The sequence below is a fragment of the Mesocricetus auratus genome, unplaced genomic scaffold, assembly GCF_017639785.1.
Source record: "Mesocricetus auratus isolate SY011 unplaced genomic scaffold, BCM_Maur_2.0 Super-Scaffold_100691, whole genome shotgun sequence".
NCBI lineage: Eukaryota > Metazoa > Chordata > Mammalia > Rodentia > Cricetidae > Mesocricetus > Mesocricetus auratus.
The window spans coordinates 50144662-50172375 of record NW_024429267.1 but is presented as its reverse complement, the minus strand read 5'-3'; the positions used below and the strand labels follow the sequence as shown (position 1 = coordinate 50172375).

General features: G+C 39.6%; 1 long non-coding RNA gene across 1 annotated transcript; it reads left to right on the top strand.

The window, feature by feature from the left end:
• Positions 1-3482: 3482 nt before the first annotated feature.
• Positions 3483-10189, top strand: LOC121137509. The gene is made up of 3 exons (XR_005874772.1): positions 3483-3661; positions 9682-9806; positions 10068-10189. It is a non-coding gene; the product is annotated as an uncharacterized LOC121137509 (long non-coding RNA).
• The last annotated feature ends 17525 nt before the right edge of the window (positions 10190-27714 follow it).

Below are 27714 nucleotides of genomic sequence, written 5' to 3'. Positions count from 1 at the left end.
GTTTGTAGGTGTGTGGGTTAATATCAAGGTTTTTGATTCGATTCTATTTGTCCACCTGTCTATTTTTGTGTCAATACCAAGCTGTTTTCAGGACTATAGCTCTATAATAGAGCTTGAAGTCAGGGATGGTGATGCCTCCGGAAGGACCCATAATCCAAGTGTTGTAGAGCCGAACTTTTCAGAGAGTCTGGGAGAATCTAGTGGAAACTCTTGCTCTTCAATAACTCCCTTTAATCGTCACAAAAAGAGGTGGAAGTTACCCTGAGAAGTGACACCTGAAACAGACCTCTCTGGTCCCCACATCTCCTGTATACATGTGCAATATAAACTTATAAATACATGTGTCTGTAAAGTTTTAATTGGGGGGAGGGCAGTGCTTCTTACTCCATAGTCCAGGCCAGACCCCAACTCCAGATCCTCAGTTCTCCATTGAGGCTGCGATTATGTGGATGTGCCAAACAATTCCAGTCTCTTCTTCCCAGGTGACAAGGTAACCTATTTATGACACAGAATGTGCTAGATGATTAATGTGCAGGAGCTACTCTCTACACATCCCCCTTTAATGTCACACTGAAAGCTGAAAGGGAAGGTGAACTTCAAGGTCACACAAACAAAGAGAAGGGCCCCATGGCTTCTTGGCAGGATCCCCAAGTAGTAACCACTCTCATCTGGGAAAACAGCCTCACTTGGAGACTCAGAACTCCTGAGTTTCAGCAGAAACAATGGTTGCCATAGTAGCCATAACCAGATCCAGTTACTATTAGATTCCATGACAGTTTTCTCAGTTTTGAAAAGCAGTTTTAAATTTTTTATTTTAGCCATGATGGAATAGCAGGGATTGATTTTACCATCTTGTGCAAAACAACCCACAATTAACAAAATATATATTTTCAAGTTTCTAGATGTTAAGCAATGGAAGACAGTGATCCTAAGGGACAAAGCAATAATTCTCTGCAAGAAAAAATATGAGGAAACTTCCTTCAATATGAAGAAGAAATCCTCAAAGATTCATAGCTGTTGTTGTACTTAACAGTGCAAGACACAGAATTTCCCCCCAAGGTGAGGTACAAGGCAAGGACATGTGCTTTCAACATTCTCATTCAATATTATACTACAGATCCTAACCAGTGTGATACACTTTCACTCTTTAACAAAAGAAAGTAAAGAAAAGGTGTTGTAATTTGAAAGTAAGGAAGAAAACTGCTCTAAATTTTATTGTTATTACCATTATTATTATTATTGTTATTGTATTTTTCCCATGAGCGTGTGTGTGTATGTGTGTGTGTGTGTGTGTGTCTGCGTGCATGCTCATGTTGTGTGAGCTTCCTCAGGAAACAGGACACAAATACATACCCACTTACTTCAGTTGTGAACCCGTACATAATGATTCCTCCAAAGTCCAGCTTGGTGAACTAATGAGTTCTTTAGGGGTAACTAACAGCACTACACATGAGTGGTTACTTAGAAGAGTAAGAACAACGCAAATGCTGCTGTGTCACCAAAAAGATCACCCCAACACAGGTGCCACATTATGAAAGTGTCTACCATAGAGCTCTCCATACAATCTGCAGGTAACTCAGAGAGTTCTAGAATCCATCTGGACAACTTTGTTGATCAGAGACTCCCCTCAGCACCAGGTAGCTATTTAAAGCTTCTGTAACCTGGGGGAGGGGCCTTCTCAATCATGCACTTTTCTAGACAAGTGAAGTTCGTTTACTCTTTGAGTTTCATGAGCCTCCCCTCCCTAAGCCCTTCTGGAGGAAATGCTTCTCGATTCAGAGAAAAGGCCTCTGCAACTGTGTGTGTGAGTGTGGGCCAAGACAGAATTGTGTTTGTGTGGAGTTTGGAAGATAACTTTTAGGAGTCGCTTTTCTCCTTTCATTATGAATTCTGGAAATCAAACTCAGGTCATCAGGCTTTCAATGAAAGCACTTTGAGGACCCACTGAGACATCTAACCTGTTCTGAACTGTCTTTATCTGCATGCAACATGATGCCTATGTAGAGACTTAAACAGAATATGCAGAACTATAATAAAACTGATAAGATGAAAGACCCATATAAAAATGGTATCAATTACACTAGGAGTTCAAATTGTAAGTGAAACAAGAATAGTACCAGTTACTTAAGGGTAAATGCTACAAAAATGTGAATGGCTTAGATACTGAAAGCTACAAAACATGACTACACTAAAACAAATCATAGATGATATAAAAACTGACACGTTTGGTGTTTCATTGAACTGTGCTTATTATCCAACCATCTGTTGCATGGTGACCAGGTTGTTTGCTGATGTTAGAAAATCTCATGTTGATTTTCACTTCCTGGAGAACCTGGAGTAGCATGTGTAGAATCTGTGGCACCCAGATAATCTCACCTCCTCAACTTTCCAGGTCCTTTATGATGAGCTTCTCTAAAACACTTCTGTGTAGATTCTCATTACACAAAGGGGTAGGGGATAATTTCCATGGATAGGAAATACTAGCATCAGTCTTCCTCTTAGGTTCAGACTTACCTATTCCTTGTAATTTCTATGAACAAGAGATTTGATCCTCCCTTTACATTTTATTTTTTTGTTGATTTAACAACCTTTGAATCTCCACCATGTGATCTGATCTGTTTCAATCTGGTACTCTGAATACATCGTCACTCATTTAATGCCTGTCCTGTGACATCCCATGTTGGAAGCCTTGCTCCAGATGGATTCAATGACCTGGGGCTGATGTATGAGATCAATGTCAAGAAAAGACCATGTCCACCTGTTGTACAAACAAGTGGCCCTGAATAGCTTGGGACATTTTTATTTATACGGTTTTGATGTTTTACATGAACAGTCTTACAATCAGTGTCATTTCCTTAAGTTTCTGAAAATGGTTACATAATTGCCAGTTTATTCCTTACCTCCTCCCAACTTTCCAACTAGTAGCCATTATCCTTTTGATTTATGTCTCTACTGTTAGAAGTTACAAAGGATCTTTTCTAATTAGGCACACCTACAGGTAGAACAGTGTGCCCATTTGGTTATAGTATCTTACAAGGCAAGAGCTATTTCTGTCTCTTGTGGTTAGTATTTACATCTGGTAGGGTCTAGGTTATCACAATCAAATAACCAGCCAAAGATGGATCAATCCAGTCTACATTTTGTGTTACTCCATCTCTTCTGGGGTTGTACCAGGGCTTTCCATTTATTCTATAAGCAACATAATTTGAAAGCTTACTCTCAGTAGTTGGTGCTGTTTATTCCTTGTCATTATATCTATCTCCCTTATCTTCTTGAGGTGTTGGCATAGTTATCAGAAATGAGAGAACTGTGAGTTTCTATGATTCCACTTCACTCCCTATTCCTTGAATGCTTCTATTAACTCCTGATACCATCTACTGAATAACATTTCTTCAAAACTCTTATGGACAAAATCATTCTTAAGCAAATACTTAATATTAAACTTTATGCCCTCCTGTGACTCATTCAGGCCAGCAGTAAGACTAACATAGTGAAAGCAAGGAGAGCATGTAGCGGCCATGCCCAGAGTCATGCAATGAACTGTCCATAGGTCTTTGTTGAGTGATTCAGGGTCTCCAGAGTCTTGCCACAATGAGAGTCATCTCTGCTATTCTTCGGTTTTGTCCCTGAAGAAGCCACATGATGCCTGCCAATCCCACTGGTATGTCTTCTCATATTTTTATCAGTTTACATATTTTATGTATATGTGGTACATGAGCACAGTGCTCATAGAGGCCAAAATAGGGTGTTGGATCTCCTGGAACAGGAGGTACATACAAATGGTTGTGAGCTGCTATGTGGTTTCTGGGAATTGAACCTGGGTCCTCTAAAAGAGAACCTGGGTCCTCTTAACAGTTGCTTCATTTCTCTGTCTCTCCAATCCAGTACATCTGTTTTATAAGTGGAAACAAACAAACAAAAACTGAAAAGTTCCATGTTTGATGTTTTTGTGTGTCTGCTTGTCTGTATTTTTCTTCTGTGTGTATTTTTGCTGTGTGTGTGTGTTTGTGGTGCTAGAATAGATCTCAGGACATTTTGCGTCTAGGCAAGCAATGCACCATTGAGTTCCACCTCAGCCTTTGTGTGGGCTGTATTGATAAAGAAATTCCTTAATATATTAGGAGTAATTTTCTTTAGCTTGTTTATCTGTGGTGAATTAAAAATAAGGAAGATAGTCATTGCTATTTTCTGAAATCTGTCTAGAAGGTGTATTCTCTTGGGCACTTGGCTTATAAAAATGGCCCCCCAATGGATCAAATATAATGATGCTCTGTGAGTCAAAAGTAGGTCTTGGACAAAGCATTATATTAATATCTCAAAAATATTTTGCTCCTCGAACAAAGGAAAAGCAACCAAATAGGCTAGGTCACAACTTCAATACAATGTGCTTGTCTTTGGAACATTTTGACATTCTATCTGATTCTATATTCTATTAAACAGTCTCAAAGTGTACCTCGGAGGATGAGATATGTTATAGTATTTGGTTTTCCAAACACACAATGGGACACTGACTGGACAAAGAGCTTCACCCTTTGCAGAAACCCAAGTTAACATGGAATATAATAATTTCCTCCTTCAATAATCTAAATTAACATTGTGAACAGAAAATAACAGCTAATTGTTGAAATTCATTCAATATAATTTTCTCACACTGAAAATTGCACTTCCTAGAAAGCTGCCATTATCTTTATAATCAAGTATATTGGAATCAATCAATCAAAGTGAGGAACGAATGCAACCCTGGCTTTAAATTGCTTGTTTGGAAAAGTGAAGTTGTGTTCATTTCAACACTGATTGTCTGAACATTTCATGAAAATTGCAAAGTCACTTTCTGAGGCAATGAGTGGAGAGCTCTATTGGGGACTGTGCTAGCTGTAAGAGGGATGCAAGCTTAGAATCAGCCGTTGTCCAATAAGGTATAGAGCACAAGATGGAAAGGATAGAAGGCAGGCAACCAGTGTTTGCAATCATTTTCTGGCATCTATGACTTTGATTATATTAGTGATTCTGATTGATTGTAAGGAATGTCTCTGACATTGAAAACTGAACTCTATTCAAGGAAGTTCATAAGTTAACATGAAACTACTGGCTAGCTCACAACATGGATGGTAAACCAAAATGAATGAATACACACAAATGTCTACCACATTAACAGGTAAATGTGGTTGGAAAATGGCAAATGGTCTGTCATAGCATAAAGGTTGTATTACTCATGTTTGGAACTATCTGAGACCAATTTGACATCTTTTTTACAAATCTTTCAATTAGCCATACACTGTTTAAGATTTGTCTGCACAAACAATCTGATAACATCACTGAATCTCCACTTCACTCCATTCCTTGCCACCACCCTTCTCTAGACCTTAACTGCTTTATATGATACTTGCATGAAATCTCCCATTAAGCCATCAACTGCACACTCTCATTTCCTGTTCCTATATATTGGAAACCCACTGGGAACTTACTCTCTGACACTTCTTTGAAAATTTCTCTAAAGCAAAGGCTCTCAAAGTGGAGTGCAGCTGGGGGCCTTGGAAAGCTTGTTGAATCTGCATTAGAAGCTACAACCTAGGTTTTCCTGCTTACTCTAGTGCTTAGCCAAACTCAAGAATCAGGACTCTATACTTCCCTCTCTTGCTCTTGGCCTACTGTGGATTCTCTGCCTATTAATGTAAGCTATAGTATCCAAAGCTTTCAAGGGCTACTTACCCAGTTTTGTGTATTCTTGCTGCATGATTTTCTCTCATCAGTGTGTATTAGTCTATACACACTCCTGTTTCAACTAAAGGTACTCTCTCTACTAGTGTTTATTTTTTGGTGCTTCTATATTTGGTGTAGAAAAATGGTTTGGAGAAAAAACTCAGAAACAAGACTGAAACAGCATATAAAGGCCCTAGAGGAAATGTATGAACCTTGCAAAACATCTTGTAGTTTGCCATAAAAAATCACAGGGACTCATGGAAGTATTTTGAAGAAGAACATACTCATAATTAAATAGAAAATTTTGAAAATTAACCCCAGGTTCTGTGTGAACCTGTGCAAAAGCATGTATAATTAAAAGAGGATGTATAATTAAAAGGTCTGTCCTGGAAAGAAGAGAAGAGTTCCTGTGGAAAGTGATTCTAGTGATTCCAAGTCAGTGTGAGGTCTTTTTTGTTTGTTTGTTTTTTTGAGACAGGGTTTCACTGTGTAGTCTTGGCTGTCCTGGAACTTACTCTGTAGACTAAGATGGCCTTGAACTCATAGATATCTGCTTGCCTCTGTCTGCCTCTTGAGTGCTGGGATTAAAGGCATGTAACACCATCACCCAAATGAGTGTGAGGTTTTGCTTGATGTAATTGTCGCCTGAAGGAACATGCGAAGATCCTTTGTCTACCAGTTCTTTTCCTTGGCTGGTTAGTGGTGCCCATAGAGGCTTGAGCTATCAGCACTGAGATATCTGTGATCCTATAAGACACAGAATTAGATCCCCTCTAGCACCTGGGATTTTATATAGTCTTTCTTCCAGTGTTCACTCTGCAGCTCTTCTCAATAGCTCTTAAGTGAAGGTTGTCTGTTTTCATTCTCTTACTGTGGCAAATACCATGACCAGAAGCAGCTTAGGGGAGGAAATGGTTTATTTGGCTTATCACTCAAGGTGACAGTACATCACTGAGAGGTGTTGAGGCACAAAGTCAGTGAAGGGATGGAAGGCATTCAAGTCCTACAGAGCATGACTTTTGACCAAGAGACTCACTTAGAGTCAAGGAGATGTGGTGGAAACAATGGAGGATGCTGATTCTTAGGTAGCTTGCCAGCTGGCTTATGTTCAGCTAGCTTTCTTATATAACTCAAGACTACCCTCTAGGGAATGGAGCTGCCAACAGTGGGTTAAACCCTTCTACATCAATTAACAATCAGTCCCTTCCAAGACACTCCCATAAGTCAAGATGATGTGGGAAATGTCTCAATTGAGAATCTCTTCTCAGGTGTGTCTAGTCTGTGTCAAAGTGACAGCTAAAGATAACTAGGGCAGACGTTTTTGTACATTTGTCATAGTGCAGAGCATAGCAAAGTTGGGACACAGCCGCTGTCACTGTTCTTATAATGGGAAGTTCATAAAGCTTTAGTTTCTTCCAGCCCTTTCTCTCTTAAGACCTCTATTATGCCTATGTTCAAATTGTCCTCAGTATTCATCATGCCTCCATCAATTGTGGTAATTTTTTCTATTAAATTTTTACGTATGCTTTCTCACATTTTATTTTGTGATGGTAAATCTTTATTGGCAATTAAATATGATATAGTAGAGTGATCTAGGAGACAAACCACTGAGAGTGAGTGTGAGGAATGGGAAGATTCACCTTCAATGTGGGCAGCATCATTCTATGAGACCGAGTTCTGCTTACTTAGGAGATTTCTATATTTAGCTTTCAATTGTATGTCATTGATCAGAGAGTAATATCTAACCAGGGCACCCCAGGAATATGCCTTATACCTACCCGTCCCTGGGATTACAAGCCCTGGGATTTGTTTTGACACACTACTCTTTTTTGCTTTCTATTGCTGTGACAAGCACAGTGGCCAGAAGCAAGCCGTGGAGGGATGGGTTGGTTTCATCTCACAACTTATATTTGGAATAATAGTCTGGGCAGGAACACCACGCAGGAACCTAGAGGCAGGAACTGGAGCAGAAACCATGGGTAAATATCATTTACTGGCTTGCCCTCAGGTTCATATTCATACCTTTTTTTTTAATACAGCCTGGTTTCACATGCCTATGGTTGGCACCACATTGGACTGGGCCCTCTCACATTAATAATTAGTTAGGAAAATGTTCCATAGACTTGCCCTCATGCCAGTCTGAGGAAGGCATTTCTTCATTTGAGGTTCCTGCTTCCCAGATGTCTCTTGTTTGTGTCAAGTTAACAGAAAACTAAACAGCACACACAGTCTGGGGATCAAATGCATGTCCTTATGCTTGAATGGCAAGCACGTGAATAACTGGGCTGTCTCCCCAGTTCCACAATAAGAATTCTTATCTGAAGTTGGTCTGAAATCATTCCATGTAGAGGTAGCTTCCTGACTCAAAGCCATGCCCTCCACAAGCTCAGGTGTTAAAGTTCTAGAGCCTGAAGCAAAGATAGGGCTTTCCCCAATTCTCTGTCTTGCAGTGGCTGAGGAAGCAGCTTTTGTTGACTCAGGTCTAGCCGGTGCCCTGGCTGCCAGGATGACAGAGATGGAGCCAACATCCTGGCCTTGAGCATGTTTCTTGCTTAAAATTATTGTTGTTTTTTTGCCATCTAAAATTGCATCTGAGACAAGGAATATATTAATAAATATAATTAATCATTCTCATGTGTCTTAAGAGAACAGAACATATGATTATCTCTGCAATCTTTGTAAAATATTACTAAGGAAGTTCATGTGCAAGAATAACAAGCATAGAAAAGGAAAATAAAATGAACATAAATTGTATACTTAACCGACATGCATAGTGTTTTATATGCTGTTAATAAGCAATAGCTATACTTATGTAAAGAAAACACAAAATTTTATAAAAATTCACATCACACATATACCACACATTTAAGTGAATTCAAAGTCATTGTATTTGCAGACAAATTATCTTTGCTCAATTTATGAATTTTCTGATAGTAGAAATACACAGTTTTAGAATTTTATTTGTGTGTGTGTGAGACTGTGTGTGTGTGTGTGTGTGTGTGTGTGTGTGTGTGTGTGTAAGATGCACTGTGCAACTGCCCTTAGCCTGAAGAGGGTAAGGATTCCCTGGAGCTAGAGTTCCAGGCTGGTCTGAACCTCCCTTGTGGGTTCTAGGAATCAAACTTGGGGCTTCTTCAAGAGTGGTAAACATTCTTCATCACTGAGCCATCTGTCCAGGCCCTACACATAGTTTTTAAAAGTTGGATTTCCACCTTACTTTGCATACACCCTAAAATTTCATATAAATAAAGTTTCATCTAAAAATTATTTACAAAATACTAAAATTAAGAGTGGCTGGATTTATAAATCATACTGAAGTAGACAAAGCATTGTATGGAGGACTCAGGCTTAATCAACTTTAATAAATGTTCTCACATAAAAACTCAGAATCTTGTATGTGTGTAACAGCACAAACATGAAAATTCAAAGAATATCTATATAGCATGTTTTATATACTAACTTTTGTAGCAGTATCAAAAGCCTTAACAGAACATGTGTGTTAAATAACATAGGAACTAAAATCATAATAAAATGAACAAATGATACATCATATTAAAGGTGTTATGAATAAATAAAAATAGTGAATAAAAAAAATCTCAAATCCAAATTCACCAGATTCAAAGTCTATACAGTTAGGATAGCTGCTCGGGCTAGAAACTTCACTTCTATTGAAGATTTACTTTATAAGCTATCAAATATATTTTATGCATTTAGCATAAAATGTGATGTTTTTACTGGCAAATTTTGATAAGAAAGCATATAAAATTTAAGTTTTAAACCTACCAATGAAAAAATATGAATATATATTTCTAAAGATATTTAGATAAAGGTAGTAGTTTTACACTGTCATTTATTATATTGGAGAAATTCTTAAATTTTATAGTATTGATATTAAAATGGTATAAATTCTTTATTTTCTAAGGGAAATAGAAGTGTTCTTAAACTAGCCAGTTTTAATCTCTTATGCCCTTGGAAAAGCAGGCTAAATTATTTGAACTGGAAACACACTAATCTGTGCTTATGAGAATAAAGAAAGACAAGAAGCCAAGCAATCAGATTTAGAAGATGTCTTTGGATGCATTTGAAGATCTACATGATGTGCACAGGTAATCTTACATTCTGAGAAGTTGAAGAAGGTCTGCATGGGTGGTATTGAGACATCTTTAATGTCATTTATTAAGTGCAGGAAACAAGGATTAGGAAACATTTCACACCTTGATCTTTTGTGTAAATATGAATGAATACTTACTTATAAATGAATATTTAATTGTGCATGTGTTGGGCCCTTCCCCCAAAGGGATCTTCTGACCAGCTTCCTACTAGGAGCTTATCTAACAAATACTTCTTGTTTCCCTCCTTCCAATAAGCCCTGAACACAAGTTCCTGTTATCCACCCATCCTTACTGCCAGAGGGGCCTGAGAACATGTTCTTCTGACCTTGGTAGTTTTCCACCATACCTGCTCACCGGTATATAAGGCTCCTCTCTTGATGCAGTAAACAGCATTCTCCTTGCAAGAATGACCCACTGTCTCTTGTCTTTATTTCAATCCTCAGGCCCTTGCCCGAATCGATAAGTGTTGTACTGCGGGTGCTACAACATGTATGTCCTATTTTGCTTTCTATTGTTGTGGTGAACACCATTACCGAAGGTAACGTGGGGAGGAGAGGGTTTATTTCTGATTCAAGTCCCTGATAAAGGGTAGTTAGAGCAGGAACTGAAGCAAAGGCCTTGGAGGTGTGCTGCTCGCTGGCTACCTCCTTGTGGCCTACTCAGTGCTTTAGGTCTGACATGTCGCAAACTCATAGACACATATTTCCTGAAGACAAATTCCTTTGCTTTATGGCATGGGTTCCAGAGTTTTCCTTCTCAAGAGCAGGAGACTCATGGGGAAATCCAAGTTCTTTGGAACCATTATTTTAATAGTTTGATAACAAAGGGAGGGGCACAAGTGTTCTTAGGACCACTTGCCCAGGGGTGGCACAACCCCCAATAGACTGGGCCCTCTCTCATCAATCATAGTATTACAGAGGCATCTTCTCAATTAATGGGAAGAAGTCTCTCTTTCCAGATGACTCTAGTTTGTGTCAAGTTGACAAAAATTAGCCAGTGATGATAAAGAATCATCTTGAATAAGTTCCATGGCCCTGTTTTCTTGGTGACTTTAGCCTGGTGGATTCAAAATGTGGGGAAGGACACTTTGTGTCACTAGTTTTTTCTATATTATTTGAATTTCTACAAATGTGTCCCTAAAGTTATACTGGAAAATATAGGCATTGTGGTAGTTTGAATGCAATTGGCCCCCATAATCTCACAGGTAGTAGTACTACTGGGAGTATGGTTTTGTTGAAGTAGGTATCGCCTTGTTGGAAGATGAATGTCACCGCAAGGATGGGCTTTGAGGTCTCATATATATCCAAGCTATGCCCAGTGCCTCAGTCTATTTTCTGATCAAGATGTAGCCAGCACCATGTCTTCCTCTATGCCGCCATGCTCCTCGCCATAATGATAATGAACCAAACCTCAGAAGCTGTAAGCAAGTCACTCTAATCAAATGTTTTCCTTAAAAGAGTCGCTGTGGTCATGATGTCTCTTCACAGCAATAGAAATCCTAACTAAGGCATCATGTAGCCGTATTGGTCAGAGTAAAGTTCTAAAGAGACACTTGTGCCTCTACCTTTGGTATCAGACTATTAAAATGATGGTTCCAAAGACCTGGCATTTCCCCCAGGAATCTCGTGCTCTTAGAAGGAAAATTCTTGAAGCTGTGCCATCAAGAGAAGGAATTTGTCTTCAGGAAATATGTTTTGCATGTTTGTGACATGTCAGACCCAGGAGAGACTGGAGCTGTCTAAGTCATGTCACCTTGGCAGGATCACACCTTGACCAGAGCTGCTTAGCTATGACATGTCTTGCCTTTTGTTTAAATCTAAATCAGAAGATGGACCTGGAGGTAACTAGATGCCTTGTTTCTCTTCTAGTTGGTTATACTGACCATCTCCTTTCTCTCATTTCACCATGACATTTCTTGTAGTTGGGTTACTGAGGATGGGTGGCTGAACCTGGGTTGTTAGGGCTGGCAGGACCCAGGCCCAGAAACTTAGATATGGGATTACAGAATTATAAAGATTTTTGCCTGCTTTTCAATCCCATAATTTCTTTAAGGATCCTAGGGAGTGTGTACTGAGGTTATCAGGAACAATTCAGCTTTCTTGGAATTTTCTAGGTGGCCAAGGGTCAGGTTTCTGTGAGTTCCTCTTCTAACCTATAGTGGCATGAATCACACACAGCTTCCCCTCTGTGTATGAGAAGCATACACAGCAGAGATGTCAGTAGCAGGTGCCAACACCACCCACAAGTTGGGGGGGGAGGGAATCTCAACTTGAATGTGCTGACCACACATTGTTCTTCCTCACACCCTCCTCTCTTCTGTTAGCCACAAGAGACACGTGCGCATTTCCTTCCAACAAGACGCTTCTCACCTCAGAAGTAGTCTACTTCCAGTAATGACAGATGCTCAGGCTTGCTCCATGAATAAAAATGGAAGGTGTTATACTGAACTGACACAGCATCAATTAAAAACGGTAATCCATCATTAAAACACACGTGAGTGTGTGCTGTCTCTTCTTAATGACTAACAGGGTTTGAGAGCCAGGAGACGAGCTTGACATTTGATAACGATTCAGCTGGAAAGAGAAGACCTTCTGTTGTGGCTTATGATCACTTCCTTAAAGTTTGAAGCACCATTTTCTCTCCAAAAATGGAAATGTGGGGATTATAATTTCAAAAGTAGTCAGCATCTATTTACTTTGTCATTCTGATGTTTTCCTCTGCCTCTTGTGTCACATGTCCAATCCCAGCTCCCTCTCCCTCCCTCCTCCACTGGCCCCCTCCAACCTCCCCAATCCTCCATACAATCCCCACTTCTCTCCCCAAGGAGGGTGAGGCCTGCCATGGGGGATCTCCAGAGTTTGTCATTTCATCTGGGGCAGGGCCTAGGCCTTCACCCATGTGTACAGGATGAGAGAGCATTCCTCCATGTGGAATGGGCTCCCAAAGTCCATTCATATGCCAGGGATAAATAGTGATCTACTACCTGAGGCCCCATAGACTACCAAGGCCTCCTCACTGACACCCAAATAAGTCCCATTCTGGCCTCTCAGCCATCAGTCTGGGATCCATGAGCTCCCCTTTGTTCAGATCAGCTGTTTCTGTAGGTCTAGATCCCTTTGCTCATCACTCCTCACTCTCTGTCACTGGGTTCCAGGAGTTCAGTTCACTATTTAGCTGTGGGTGTCTGCCTCTGCTTCCATCAGCCACTGGATGATGTCTCTAGGATGGCATATAAGGTAGTTGTCAAATTCATTATTGGGGAAGGGCTTTTAAGGTAACCTCTCCACTACTGCTTAGTTTGCCAGTTGGTGTCATCCTTGTAGATCTCTGGAAATCACACTATTGCCAGACTGCTCCTGAAACCTATAATGACTCCCTCTCTTATGGTATTTCTCATCCTGTTCTCAACCTTCCTGGTCCCCATGTCCTCCTCTCCCCTCATCTTCTCCCCCTCTCTTTTTCTCAGCTCCCTCTCCCCTCACCCCATGCTACCAATCTGCTCAGGAGATCTTGTCCCATTCCCCTTCTCTGGGGTACCATGTATATCTCTCTTAGGGTCCTCCTGTTTCCCAGACACTCTGGCAGTGGTGGGATTGTAGGCTGGCACTCCCCTGATTCATGTGTAAAATCCATATATGACTGAGTACATACTATGTTTTTTTGTGAATGGGTTACCTCACTCAGGATGGCTTCTTCTAGTGCCTGCAAATTTCAAAATTCCATTGTTTTTTCCTGCTGAGTAATACTCCATTGTGTAAATGTACCACATTTTCTCTATCTCTATCTACTCTTCAGTTGAGGGGCATCTAGGTTGCTTCCAGGTTCTGGCTATTAAAATAATGCTTCTATGAACATAGTGGAACAGACATCCTTGTTATATAATGTGCCTATTTTGGGTATATGCCTAAGAGTGGAATTGCTGGGTCTTGTGGTAGACTGATTCCCATATTTCTGAGGAATCTCCATATTGATTTCCAAATAGGCTGTACAAGTTGGCACTCCCACCATCAGTGGAGGAGTGTTTCCCTTTCTCCACATCTCTCCAGCATAAACTGTCATTGGTGCTTTTTATTTTAGCTATTCTGACAGGACACAGTCAACAAGACAAAATGCATGCAACAGAATGGGAAAAGATATTCGCCAATGCCACATCTGACGGAGGGCTGATCTCCAAAATTTACAAAGAACTCAAGAAGCAAGTCTCCAAGACACCAAAGAATCCAATTAAAAAGTGGGGTACAGAACTAAATAGAGAATTCTCAATAGAGGAGCCTCAAATGGTTGAGAGACACTTAAGAAAGTGCTCAACATCCTTAGCCATTAGGAAAACACATATCAAAACATCTCTGCCTCCTTTTCTATCAGTTCTCTCCACTTCTACAACATCAGGTTCTTTGAAAGAGTCAGTAGTTCAACTCAGCCTTGAGTAGTATTAAAAGCTCCTGTGTATGGATGAAGCTCCTCTGTGTGCTTTAGTTTTAACCAAGATCTTAATTCTTTGGGAAGGGTCTTTGAATTTGATAAGATTATTTTTGAGAAGGAGTCACACTTATTAGCACGGGATAGCTTGGAATTGATGGCTATCCCCCCTGCTACAGAGTTCCTTTCAATTCCTGGTTCCAATGCTCACAGGCCAAGGCACTTACTGCTCAGAGAAGGAGGGGTCAGGAATGGCTCTCAGAACTAGAAAGTTCCCTTTCAGTGAGATTCCTCTTTTATTTTCCCTGCTTAAGAACCCCAATTCCTGCAGCTGCCAGATCACTCAGGCCACCTATGTGTAGGTCATTCCTGCTCTTTTTTTGCCATGACACTCTGATAGCCTCTACTCTCAGACCTCACATGGAATGCTCTGAAATCCAAATCTGTAGGAAGGCTTCCTCCACTAGAGGACTTAAGGTCCCTTATGGCAGCTTCCTTTTGCTTTTTATCTTAACTTAATTGGTTTACTTGACTCTGCAGCCTTGCCTTATGAGTCACAAGACACCACTTAATGGTAATATATGTTATGTCCTTGGGATGCTTTAGTTCAGCTTAGCAATGGTGATTAACAATAAGGGACCACTGTAGTCTATACCCTTCTTAACCAGCAGGAGCCCCACATCTCCTTGAGTGTGATACAAAATCCTTGAACACACACCTGCCTATTGAAGTGATGGTTGAGTTGTTCCACTTTCCCACCATGGGGCTCTGATCCTTACTAAGGATGTATTTGTCCATTAGTGTGATTGGCAGAAAGCTGAATTCTCTTTGTGGTTATAGAAGCAACATAAGAAAATTCCTATGCAAAGCATGTTCTTTCCAGGAGCTAGATTTTCTGAGTTGTTTCTCAAATAGCCATTAAGAAAAGCTTAGACATTTATGAGAGAGTATGCATCACTGTCACAGGAATGTTAGTGATTTTCCCTTGTATTGAATTTGATGTTATTCTTGGAAACCTCCTTTCTGCTCTGAATGCTTAAGGAAACAAATGTGGTTTGTGTTTGCTCTAGCACACAAACATGTATATGCATGCATATACACATATGCCCATGTGTATGCATATATACACATGCACACATAGATACACATGCATGCACACACATGCATGTACACACACTTGCATCCTTGCACACTTACACACATGCCCATACACATTCATATGCATACTGTCACACAAACGTATACACAAACATTTTTTAATTTCAGCTGTTGCCATCAGTAACAAGTGCCTCAATAAATCCAACCTTTCTCTTGAGTAGCTCAATTCTCCCTTATTGTCATGGTTTCTCATCATCATTTTTACTGGAGAAAGACCTCAAGTGTTTCTCCCACCTCTGCAACAACAGGAAGAAAATGAAAGTCAAGGTGTCTAGGGTTAATGACACAGTTTTTTTATAAGGCTCTCTAAGTACACATCCAAGGATCATGTGAGAGGAATATGTTTGCTAGGGTTCAAGTGAGAAATGTCTCCCATAGGGTCAGGCATTTGAACACTTGGTCTCTAGTTAGTGCTATTGTTTGTGGGGGGTTATGAAACCTCTAGGAAGTGGAACCTCCCTGGAAGAATGTTGTTACTGGTGGAGTTGAGGGGCTTTTAGGGTCCACAGGTTCACCCCAACTTCAGTTTGCTCTGTTCCCATGAGTGTTGGCAATTGATCAGCAAGCCCCCTTCCCCCCCCCCCGCTGTCATGGCTTTCCCTCCATTATGGGACTTCCCTTTGGAACCCTAAGTCAAAATAAAACTTGTCCTTTCAACAGAATTCTCCCTATGGGGCTGGAGAGATGGCTTCGGTGGCAAAGCACTTCTGTAATAGTGAGGACTGGGTTGGTTCCACAGAGAGCATGTAAAAGCCAGATGGACACAGTGGGACATGGTGGAGACAGGACCCTTGGAGTAAGCTGGTCTGTTAGAGCTCTGAGTTCAGGAAGTATTAGGGAAGGTACCAGTCTTAGGCTTCCATGAAGGTACATACACATGTGCATGAAAGCATACACATAAGCGAGCCCTCCCTCCTAACAAGAACATGCATGCATACACACACACCACAGACTCTCACACACATGCAATCAAAACAAAAACATGTTTTGCTAAAGTTAGACATGGGTAGATTTTGTGTCCAGTGTTTTTTTAAAATTCCCTTCCTCCTTCTTGTCACCTAACCTTTGCTATTCCCTGGTCCCTAACTTCCACTCTGTCATTGCAGAATGACATCGCTGAAGCATCACACATTTTAAGAGCAGAATTCAGAGCTTGGAACAGAGGAAGGAACCCAGCAACTGTAGAGATAATCTAATTAGGTAGATGGGATTTGAGAAGCTGCAGTTTTTCTAGGACACCTGGCTCACCCTTCTGTGTAATGGAAGTTGTCATTAGCCTTTTGCTGGCAGCTGAGCCATTGGGATGTGGGTGTCACTTCTCATCTGAAATAAATGCTGCCTACAGCATGACATCTCAGACAAACAAGTTGTTGGATGCTCAGCAGAAGGACTTTAGCTGAGGTTCCTTTCTACCCAGTTGGAGGGTCTCTGACTTTGCAGAGGAATGTCATCTTAGGAGAAGGATAAATGTTCATAAATTCCAAGTCATTAGATGATCTGTTGAGCAGAAGGGGCTTCGCTTGTGGCTACAGTAAGGCAAACAGGTAGAGAGATAAAAGGAAGATGAACCTCAGATCTTCTACTTGTGGTAGGTTAATTGGAAGCATTAATTCTCAGTCTAACTTGTAGCTAAGCAAGTTTTTGTGTGTGTGTGTGTGTGTGTGTGTGTGATTGTTTGGTTTTTGTTTTCTTTTAATTTTGGTTTTTTGAGACAGGGCTTTTCTGTATTGCTTTGGAGTCTGCTCTGGAACTCACCCTGTTGACCAGACCAGACTGGTCTTGAATTCACAGAGATCTGCCTGCCTCAGTCTCCTGAGTGCCGGGACTAAAGGCATGCACCATCAATGCCCAGCTGGCTAATCAAGTGTTACACAAGCTCATGAGTGCACTTAGAAATACATACTGAAAGCCTCCTGAATGAGCATTCTCATAGGGGTAAGAATAAGATAATTATCACCAAGAGACAAAGTCTCTGTCCTCATGACACTTGCTTATCAAGGAAAAATATAACAATTATTAAGTGCCTGTTATATGGTCATAATGCTATGAAATGGACAGAGAATGATGGTTGATGGTGGAAGCCTACAGAAATAAATGCAAAATAATGACTTTGTTAAAAATTCAATGATACAATGAATTATAATTATTACTATGTTTCTGACACAGCACAATGGACTATGTCTTCACAAAACTCTGAGCATCAATAAGAACTAACAGCTTGATTTTGTATACATTGAAACAGAGGCAGTTTCTTATGTCATACTAGTTTGTTAGGTATGAGAGCTCCTGCAGAATTCTAGTATGATCTTCTGGCTCAGCTCTGGCACCTAAATAATGTTGCTATTGATAAAACTGTATATATCACACACTGCTAGCCTCCTATGAAGTGCATAGTCTATGAAATCAACATTTCATACAGAACTACGGTAGAAGCAAGATGCATGCAGGGAAATACCTGATGATATCTTTGCTTTTCTGTTGGTTTCCATCTAGGATGTGGATTGGATTTCTGCCACGGGGAAATGGTGGGTCCTGGAGTTGCACCCATGTTTTGTCTTAGGTTATTTTAAAGTTAAGATTGACTTTAAATTTAAGTTATATGGAGGGAGGCAAATGAAGAAAAGTGGTAATGAGGTTTCCTGTGGTCAGGAATGACATCTAGGGTTGGGAAAAGTTTGGAGAGGGAGAAGCATGGAGGGGGCTGTTGGGAACAGAGAGAGGACAAAACAGATGGGACAGTTTGTTTGCAAAAATTAATAAAGCTTTAGCAAAAATGTATGGAAATAACCCAAGTATCCATCAACAAGATAATGACCAAATAAATGATAGAATATTCCCCCAATGGGATAGTATTTAGTGATCAAGAAGAAAGCCTACCAACTCACAGGGCAGGATGGATGAATCCCAAATGTGTTGTATTGAGTGAAAGAACTCATAAACAGAAAGGTACACATTGCCTGATTCCATCTGTATGCAGCTCAAAATACGGCATGATAATGTTTAGGGATAGAAACAAGAAAAATGAACCACTAGTTGGTCAAAGATGGAGATAACTGGAAATGATCGTAAGAAACATTCTAAATCAGACCTGTGACATGCACCTAGACCTTGGGAGTGTAGATAGGAAGATCAGAAGTTCAAGGTCACCCTCAGCCACATGGAGAGTTGAAGATCAGCCTGTGTTGATTGATTTTGCCTCAAACAAAGCAAAAAAATTACAATTAAGAGGCATTCTGGGACATTTAACTCCTCAAATCCTCCATCCGTCATTGTGTGTGTGTGTGTGTGTCTGTGTGTGTGTGTGTGTGCCTTTGTGCTCATTTACAAAGTGCCTTTGAGCTTTGTTCTTTAGTTTGCACATTTGACTGTATGCAAATTAGACTGGAATAGATTAAGAAGAACTTGGAGAATGATTGAAGGGATAGATGATTCATGTTATCTGATATGCCATATCTAATTTGCATTACATATATCTCTGTTTAGTTGCTTTTTAAACTAAGATTCTACAAATGCTAAGTGTATGATAGCTGGTTTTTGTTTGTTTGTTTGAGACAGATTCTCACTATGGAGCCTTGACTGTGGTGAAACTTACTGTATAGTCCAGGTTGGCCTCGAACTCAGAGATCTACCTGCTTCTATCTCCAAAGTGCTGGGATTAAAGACCCAAGTACTTGACTTGTTTTTCACATAACAGTGTGCACACTGAACATTCTCCTTTTAGAATGTGTAATTGATACCCATGTGATTTTAGTTGGAAGATAGCATCCTTCAACATAAGAATTGTCTCTGATTATTGACAGTTATCTTGTTTATAGTTTTCCTATTACAAAACAGCTGCATAGAACACCCTCTAGGTTCATATGTCTATTATTCTTGGGATAGTGCTAAATAATAGATTTTTCTGATAATAGTTAAAATTATAATATAGCTCTGTGATGGAATAAGTGTGAATTTCCCTCCCCATGGGCAAGTTGCTTGAATACTTGGTCCCTAGTTGGTGGCAATTTTGGTTTTCTTATGGAACCCTTGGAAGGAACTTGAACTCAATGTCCTGAATCCACCTAAAGTATGCCACACTTAGATTTGGTGGTGTTCAGTTGTAATCCCAGAGCTGTGGAGGCTAAGGAAAGCAGATCCCTGGGGATCTTGGCTGGTGACTACAGCCTAAGTGGTGACTTCCAGGCCAGTGAGAGATTCTTTCTCAAAAGCAAGGTGGATAGTTCCTGAAAACCAACACCTGAGTTGTATTTTCTGTCTCTGTTTCTCTGTCTGCTCTCTCTCTCTCTCTTTCTCTCTCTCTCTCTCTCTTGCTCTCTTTTTCACACACACAGAGGAAAGAGCAAGAGAGAGAGAGAGAGAGAGAGAGAGAGAGAGAGAGAGAGAGAGAGAGAGAGAGAGAGAGAGAGAGAGAGAGAGAGAGAGACTTACCTACATCACTTAACAATCTACATTTATCACTGCTAGTTTGGGGGCATTTGCTGTCCTTTGTGGCCCGGGGTCTTGGGGCAAGTCAGGGGCTCCCCGAGGAATTTCCCCAGCAGTTCTCTTTCCAGCTGTCATGGTCACTTGAGTTTGAGGATGTGCTGAGTTCTGCCTCTCACTGTTCTGTTCCAACTAACAATTTTTCTTGGTATTTTACATTTAGTGTTGCTCTAAATATTGCCTCCTAGCCCCAGGCTTCCCAAAGAGAGTAGATCCAACTGCCTTGGAGGCTGTGCTCCCAGGGGGATCCAGTCTGCCAATCACTCAGCAAGCAGAGATCTAGACTATTCTTCAGAAGTGGGATGCAGAGAACAGAGCTTACAATGCAAACACCAGTCTCTATAGATTTCTGTCTTTTCTTCCAGCATTCCAAAAAGTTTTAAAACCCATTTAAACAAACTTTAAATGCTGAAAGGACAATATGTGGGTCATAGAACACTGAAGAAAGAAAATGCTTATAGAAGCATAAAGCATAAAACAAACATATAGGAGTAATTAGACATGGATACACACATAATCTCTATACATTTTATATAGGCATATAACAGTTTGTTTATTTATTTAGGTATTTTATTTGCTATTATTTCCACACTAAGAGCTAGAAGACAATGCAAAGAATCCAGCCTGCCTTCTCTCCTCTCTATTTCTATTTCAGATGTGTGTACACCTCTGACTTGTTCCCAAATCTGTTATTATGTCTTTATGGAGCGCTAGCCATCACTGCCTCCCCACCTCTCTGGCAATGTGCTACAGATGTATCAAACCTTTCCATTATTTACTTAGTGGTGATAGTATTTCTATTGTAAATGCCTAAACACGGATTCAAGGAAACTACAGGTCAGTTATGTCCTGTATACACTATGTATTAACTGTCTCTTTTCCAGTCTCTGACTCCTACATATTCCTAAAAGTGGTCCACAGGGTAATTTTAACCTTTGTTCATTTTTTTCTGCTCATCATCAATCTATTCATCTTCGTTGAAACTCCTCCATCCCCTTATAGTACAGTTCATAGGCAGCATGCAGAGGCACATCTCTCTTTCTCCTTCATCTGTTCATCTGGGTGATGGAGAGGCTGACCACACAGCATGGGAAACATAAATTTTCAGCAGCTGCTCTTCCCAAGAAGTTATTCTGGACTAGTGAAAACCAGTCTTGGTGTTCCTGCTTCTCATTTTCCTCCTCTTCCTGCTCCTTCTCTTTCTTTGGCCTTCTCCCCACCTCCTCCCCCTCCTTCTCCTCCTCCTCCTCCTCCCCTTCCTCCTCCTCCTCCTTTCCTCCTTTTCCTCCTCCTTCTCCTTCTCCTCCTCCTTTCCTCCTTCTCCTCCTCTGCCTGTCTCATCCTTTTCACTTATCCTTTCTCACCTTTCTTGTGCTTGCTCTCCTTCTCCATCACCTCATGTTTCCCGCCTCTTCCTTCCTCTACGTGCCTGTTCTCATCTTCCTCCTCCCCTTTCCTCCCTCTCCCCCTCTTCCTACTCCTCTTACATATTTCTCATATCGTATTTGTGTCACTAGGTATCCTGAAAGGAAAAGAACTGTTTCCTGAGTGGAGAGCCATGGCTGTTGCTTTGGGTGGTGGATCAGTATCAATTTCTCCAAGTGTTCTGTCTGACCCTTCTTCCAGGTAACTTATGGGACCCTACCTTAACTACCAAGACTATTGCCCACTGGTGGCCAACAGGGGACCTCACTGCATATTTGGTTCCATACACATGAACACACACACTCATATATCCATGTAACTTTAATAAAGACAACCACTGATTGCATTTTGTTTTATGAAATTTGAATTTTTAATCTTTGTAATGCATGACCAAATCTTTCATGATGACCACTGAATTGTATTGGGAATTGGCCAGGTTCAAAACATGACAACAAAGTCAACCATTATGGATTAGACTCTATTAGGTTGTGTGTTATTTAGTATCACGAATTCAGATAGGAGCTTAAGAGATGAGTCAGCAGTTAAAAGCACTTGTTTTTCTTGCAGATGACCTGGTTTTAGCTCTCATCACCCATTTGGCAGCTGTCTATAACTGAAGTTCCTGAATTAATTGGTGCTCTCTTCTGACATTTGTGGGTGCTGCATGCATGTGGTGCACATACTTTCAAAAAGGCAAACTACCCACACAGATAAGATAAAAATAAACATATCTTAAAAAATAAATTTGACTTACAAAAAAAGATTCGCTGTGTGTTTTATACCAGAAAAATCACAATACAAGTCAGTTCAAAAGGCCCAAAATAAAAGAATTAGCAAATATTCTTCAGACAAATAGAAACACTAAAAAATTTAGAGGTTGCAATCCTAGGATGGTCCCATATCTCCCTGTGGGAAAGAAACTGTTCTGCATCCACTTTGAATCCCAATATGGGTAATGATACTGTGCTTACAGAAGAGATGGTCTCATTCTTAGATGCACGCATTGAAGAACACTCAAAGATAAAGTGTTTTTGCTCAAGTGTTTGGGGGGTGGGTGAAAATGATACAGTTAAATAGTGTAAAACACTGTCAACTGCTGAATACTGGTATAGGTGAGTTATTTGAAACTTAATTGCAACTTTTCCTTAAGTTTCAAATTTTACCAAAATAAAAAGTTTTTAAATGTAACAAAAATAAATTGAATGTATGAAAGTATGTCTTACAGCATCTCATCACAGGCATATGAGAGAATGTTTTACTTATTTTCTACTGCATATACCCTTTTCCCCAGGTTACCAGATAAAGATAAACGGTACATTTCTGACTAGATAGTTGCCCACTGAAAGCAAAGGAAAATAAAATTCCAACAGGATTCAGGTAGCTGGGTAGTTTCAAGTAAGGATTTTAAAACTCCCTAAAGAAATGATTTTTATTCATCCCAAAACAACTTGAAAAGAAGTCATGGTTGGAAACATTTTTTAAGAAAAGGTAGAGAGTCAGTTTTAATATTTGAAAACTTTTCGTATTTTCCACTTCTGTAACTGATCTCAGTGTCTCAGCTCTCAAATGACTGGCTGTTATTCCTCATTAGCTATGCACCATAAATTTATTCATCACTAACAGACAGTAAGGCATTTATATTTATTTCCTTTTTAATTCTCAACTGCATTACAGCATCCTTTTAAAAATTTAACATACCACCAAAAAATACAGAAAAGTACACATATAGAGTTTAATAACCAATTGTTAAGTATAACCCAATACTGAGAAGCCCAGGTATACTGTTGTGACCACTCCCAAATATTCCTCCATTCCAATACTCCAAATTTCATCAGTGTTTTGACATCAAATGCCATAGTGGCTTTTTCTATTTTAAGCATAAGTGGGATGATCCATACTCTTCTCTCTGATGTATTTGATTCAAAGTCATATTTGGTGTTTAATTTATCTTTTAAAGATTTTCTTCTTCTGACCCTCTGCTTGAGGTGAGTGTGGGCTCTGCTCAGGACCAACTCCTGCCTCCCCTCCTTGGAACTCCCTGGGTCTGCCCCACATGTAGTGGACCCATCCTGGCAGGAGGGACCACCATGAGTCTGTCCATACTTCAGTCTTGGCACCCCTCCACCCTCCACTTGAGTGAGAACACCAGGAGTGTCCGAGTTACTGACATTGAAATCTTGGCCTACCTACCCCCCAAGGGGAGACAAGAGGAGAGGGAGAGACCCCACCTGCACCCAATCGAAGAAGGGATGGGAAGATGGCAGTATAATAACACACTCATCGACAGAAAGACCAATATGACACCAACAGAATCTAGGGACTCTATACCAGCAAGACCTGAACATTCCAAAGCAGATGAAGAAGAAGAGAAGGACCTCAAAAACAACTTTATGAAGATGATAGAAGCCCTCCAAGAGGAAATGAGAAAATACTTTAAAGAAATGGAGGAAAAGACAAACCAAAAAATTCAAGAAATAAATCTCTAAAAAGAATGGAAAGAAAGCCAAGAAAAAAACAACCAAACAATTAAAGGAAACAATTATAACAGTTCAATGCTTGAAAGCTTAGAAACAATAAGGAAAACACAGAATGAGGGAATGTTGGAAACAGAAAATCTGGGTAAATGATCAGGAACTACAGATGTAAGTATAACCAATAGAATACAAGAGATGGAAGAGAGAATCTTAGGTATCAAAGACTCACCAGAGGGAATACAGTCATCAGTCAAAGAAAATCTCAAATCCAACAAATCCCTAACACAAAATATTAAGGAAATATGGGACACGATGAAAAGACCAAACCTAAGAACAATAGGTATAGAAGAAGGTGAAGAAATACAGCTCAAGGGTACAGAAAACATATTCAACAAAATTATAGAAGAAAACTTCCCCAACCTAAAGAAAGATATGCCTATGAAAAAACAAGAAGCTTATACAACACCAAGTAGACTGGATCACAAAAAGAAATCCCCTATCACATAATAATCAGCACAACAAACTTATGGGAAAAGAAAAAAATATTAAGAGCAGCAAAGGAAAAAGGCCAAGTAACATATAAAGGCAGACCTATCACAATAACACCCAACTTCACAATGGAAACTCCAGAAGCTAGAAGGTCCTAGATAGATGTTCTACAAATGATGAGGGAACATGGATGCCAGTCTAGACTACTATACCCAGAAAAGCTTTCAACCACTATAGATGGAGAAAATAAGATATTCCCTGAAAAACCCATATTTAAACACTACATACCCACAAATCCAGCCCTACAGAAACTACTAGAAGGAAAACTCCAACCCAAGGAAGATAAGTACACTCACATAAACATAGGGAATAGATAACTCCACTTTACCAAACAACAAAATAAAAAAGGTGGATAAATCCACACACAGTACCACCACCAAAACCAAATACAAAACAAATAAGAATTAACAATCAGTGGCCATTAATAATCCTCAATGCCAATGGTCTCAACTTGCCTAATAAATGACACAGGCTAACAGAATGGATACGAAGACAAGATTCATTCTTCTGCTGCATACAAGAAACATATCAATGTCAAAAACAGATGTTACCTCAAAGTAAAGGGTTGGTAATAGATTTTCTAATCAAATGGACCCAAAAAATAACCTGGTGTAGCAATCCTAATATCTAACAACTTAGACTTCAAACTAAAATCAATCAAAAGAGAAGAAGAAAGTCATTTCATACTCATCACAGGAAATTCAATCAAGATGAAGTCTTAAATCTGAACATCTATGCTACAAATACGAAGACATACACATTCGTCAAAGAAACATTACTAAAGCTCAATTCACATATAAAACCTCACACACTGATAGTGAGAAGACTTCAACACCCAACTTTTACCACTAAACAGGACCACCAGACAGAAACTTAACAAAGAAATAAAGGAAGTAACAGAAGTTATGACCCTAATTGGGATTAACAGATATTTATAGAACATTCCATCCAAACACAAAAAATATACCTTCTTCTCAGCGCCACATGGAACCTTCTTTAAAACTGACCACATACTAATCAACATAGCAAACCTCAACAGATTTAAAAAAAACAGGAATAACCTCCTGTATCCTATCGGCTCACCATGGTTTAAAGTTAGAATTCAACAACACCACAAACTGAAGAAACCCTGCAAACTCAAGGAAACTGAACAATGAGCAATTGCACCATTCTTGGGTCAAGGGAGAAATAAAAAATGAAATTAAAGACTTCCTGGAATTAAATGAGAATGATGGCACAACATACCCAAACTTATAGGACACTTTGAAAGCATTTTAAGAGGAAAGTTCATAGCACTAAGTGCCCATGTGTAGAAACTGGAGAAGAGTCACACTAGAGAATTAACAGCACAACTGAAAGCCCTAGAACACAATGAAGCAGACTCATCCTGGAGGAGTAGATGCCAGTAAACAACCAAATTGAGAGCTGAAGTCAATAAAGTAGAATCAAACAAACAAAATAATAATACAAAGAATCAATAAAGCAGAAAGTTGGTTCTTTGAGAAAATCAACAAGATAGACAAACCTTTATCCAAACTAATCTAAAGGAGGAGAGAGAGAGAACATGCTAATTAACAAAATCAGAAATGAAAAGGGGGACATAACAATGGACACTGAATAAATCCAGAGAATCATCAGGTCATATTTTGAAAACCTGTATTCCATAAAACTCCAAAATTTAAATGAAATGGACAATTTTCTGGATTGATATCACCAAAATTAAATCAAGAACTGATAAGGAATTTAAATAGTCCTATAACCCCTAATGAAATAAAAGCTATCATCAAAAGTCTCCCAATCAAACAAAAAACCCCAGTATCAGTTGGTCTTTTTGCAGAATTCTACCAGAAATTCAAATAAGAGCTAAAACCAGTACTCCACCAACTGTTCCACACAATAGAAGCAGAAGGGACATTGCCCAACTCTTTTTATGATGCTACAATTACTTTGGTGCCCAAGCCACACAAAGACAAAACTAAGAAAGAGAACTACAGACCAATCTCCCTCATGAACTTTGATGCAAAAATATTCAATAAAATACTAGCAAATTAAATCAAAGAATACATCAGAAAAACCATCCACCTTGGTCAAGTAGTTTCTTCCCAGGGTTGCAAGGATGGTTCAACATACAGAAATCCACCAATGTAATCCACTATATAAACAAACTGCAAAAGAAACACCACATGATCATCTCACTGGATGCTGAAAAAGCCTTTGACAAAATCCAACACCCCTTCATGATAAAGGTCTTGGAGAGATCAGGGATAACAAGAATATACCTAAACATAAAAAAGCAATACACAACAATCCAACAGCCAACATCAAACGAAATGGAGAGAAACTCAACGTGATTCCTCTAAAATGAGGAACAAGACAAAGTTGTCACTCTCTATATATTTCTTCAATATTGTGCTTTAAGTTCCAGCTAGAACAATAAGACAAGAAAAGGAGATCAAGGCTATACAAATTGGAAAGGAAGAAGTTAAACATACACTCATTTCAGATGATATGATAGTTTATATAAGCGACCCAAAAAACTCTACCAGGGAATTCCTACAGTTGATAAACGCCTTGGGCCCACAGCCACATCCACCCCAAATAACACACAGAGACTCTATTAGTGACAATGCTATCAGTCAATGTTCAGGGCTTCTCATTGGCTAGTTCTGTCTTAAGTAATAACCTATGACTACTAATATATATTTCTATAAGGACTTACCTTTCTGAGGTCACCATCCTAACATGTCCTCCCTTCCTGAGATCACATGGCAACTTCCTACTCTTGACTATATTTCCTAGAATCCTCCTTCACTACTGTTCCACCTATCTTGCTTCCCTATTGGCCAACAGTGCTTTACTTATCAATCAATAAGACAAACATATACACAGAAGGACTTCTCCCATCATCTCCTCTTTTCTGTCTAAATAAAAAGAAAGGTCTTAACTTTAACATAGTTAAATATATAACAAGGCAATTATTAAGCAAGAATTATAAATAAAATAGTTAGTTCATCAACAATTAGCAAGATTGAAAGAAAGTATTTTATCATCCATCCTATCTATGTGAGTCTACAGTCTTATATGTAGCTTATCTTTTATCATAACTAAGGAAAACTGTAATTATAACCATCTGTCTTCAACTCCAACAAAGACCACAGAAGGACAATATATAAGCACTAGAATTGACAGAGACATCTCGCTACCTGGACAGTCACCTGAAGTTCCTCTGTAATGTTGGGGCATCCATCTTTAGCCCACAGGCCACAGTGTGTCTGGCAGACTTCTCAGTAAAGCTGGAAATTTTAAACTGTCCATCTGCATTGGAAGTCTGTCAGTCATTTTTCTGTGTCCTGCAGAAAGTCTCGTAGACTCTTCCCTGAAGCAGAAACCATTCA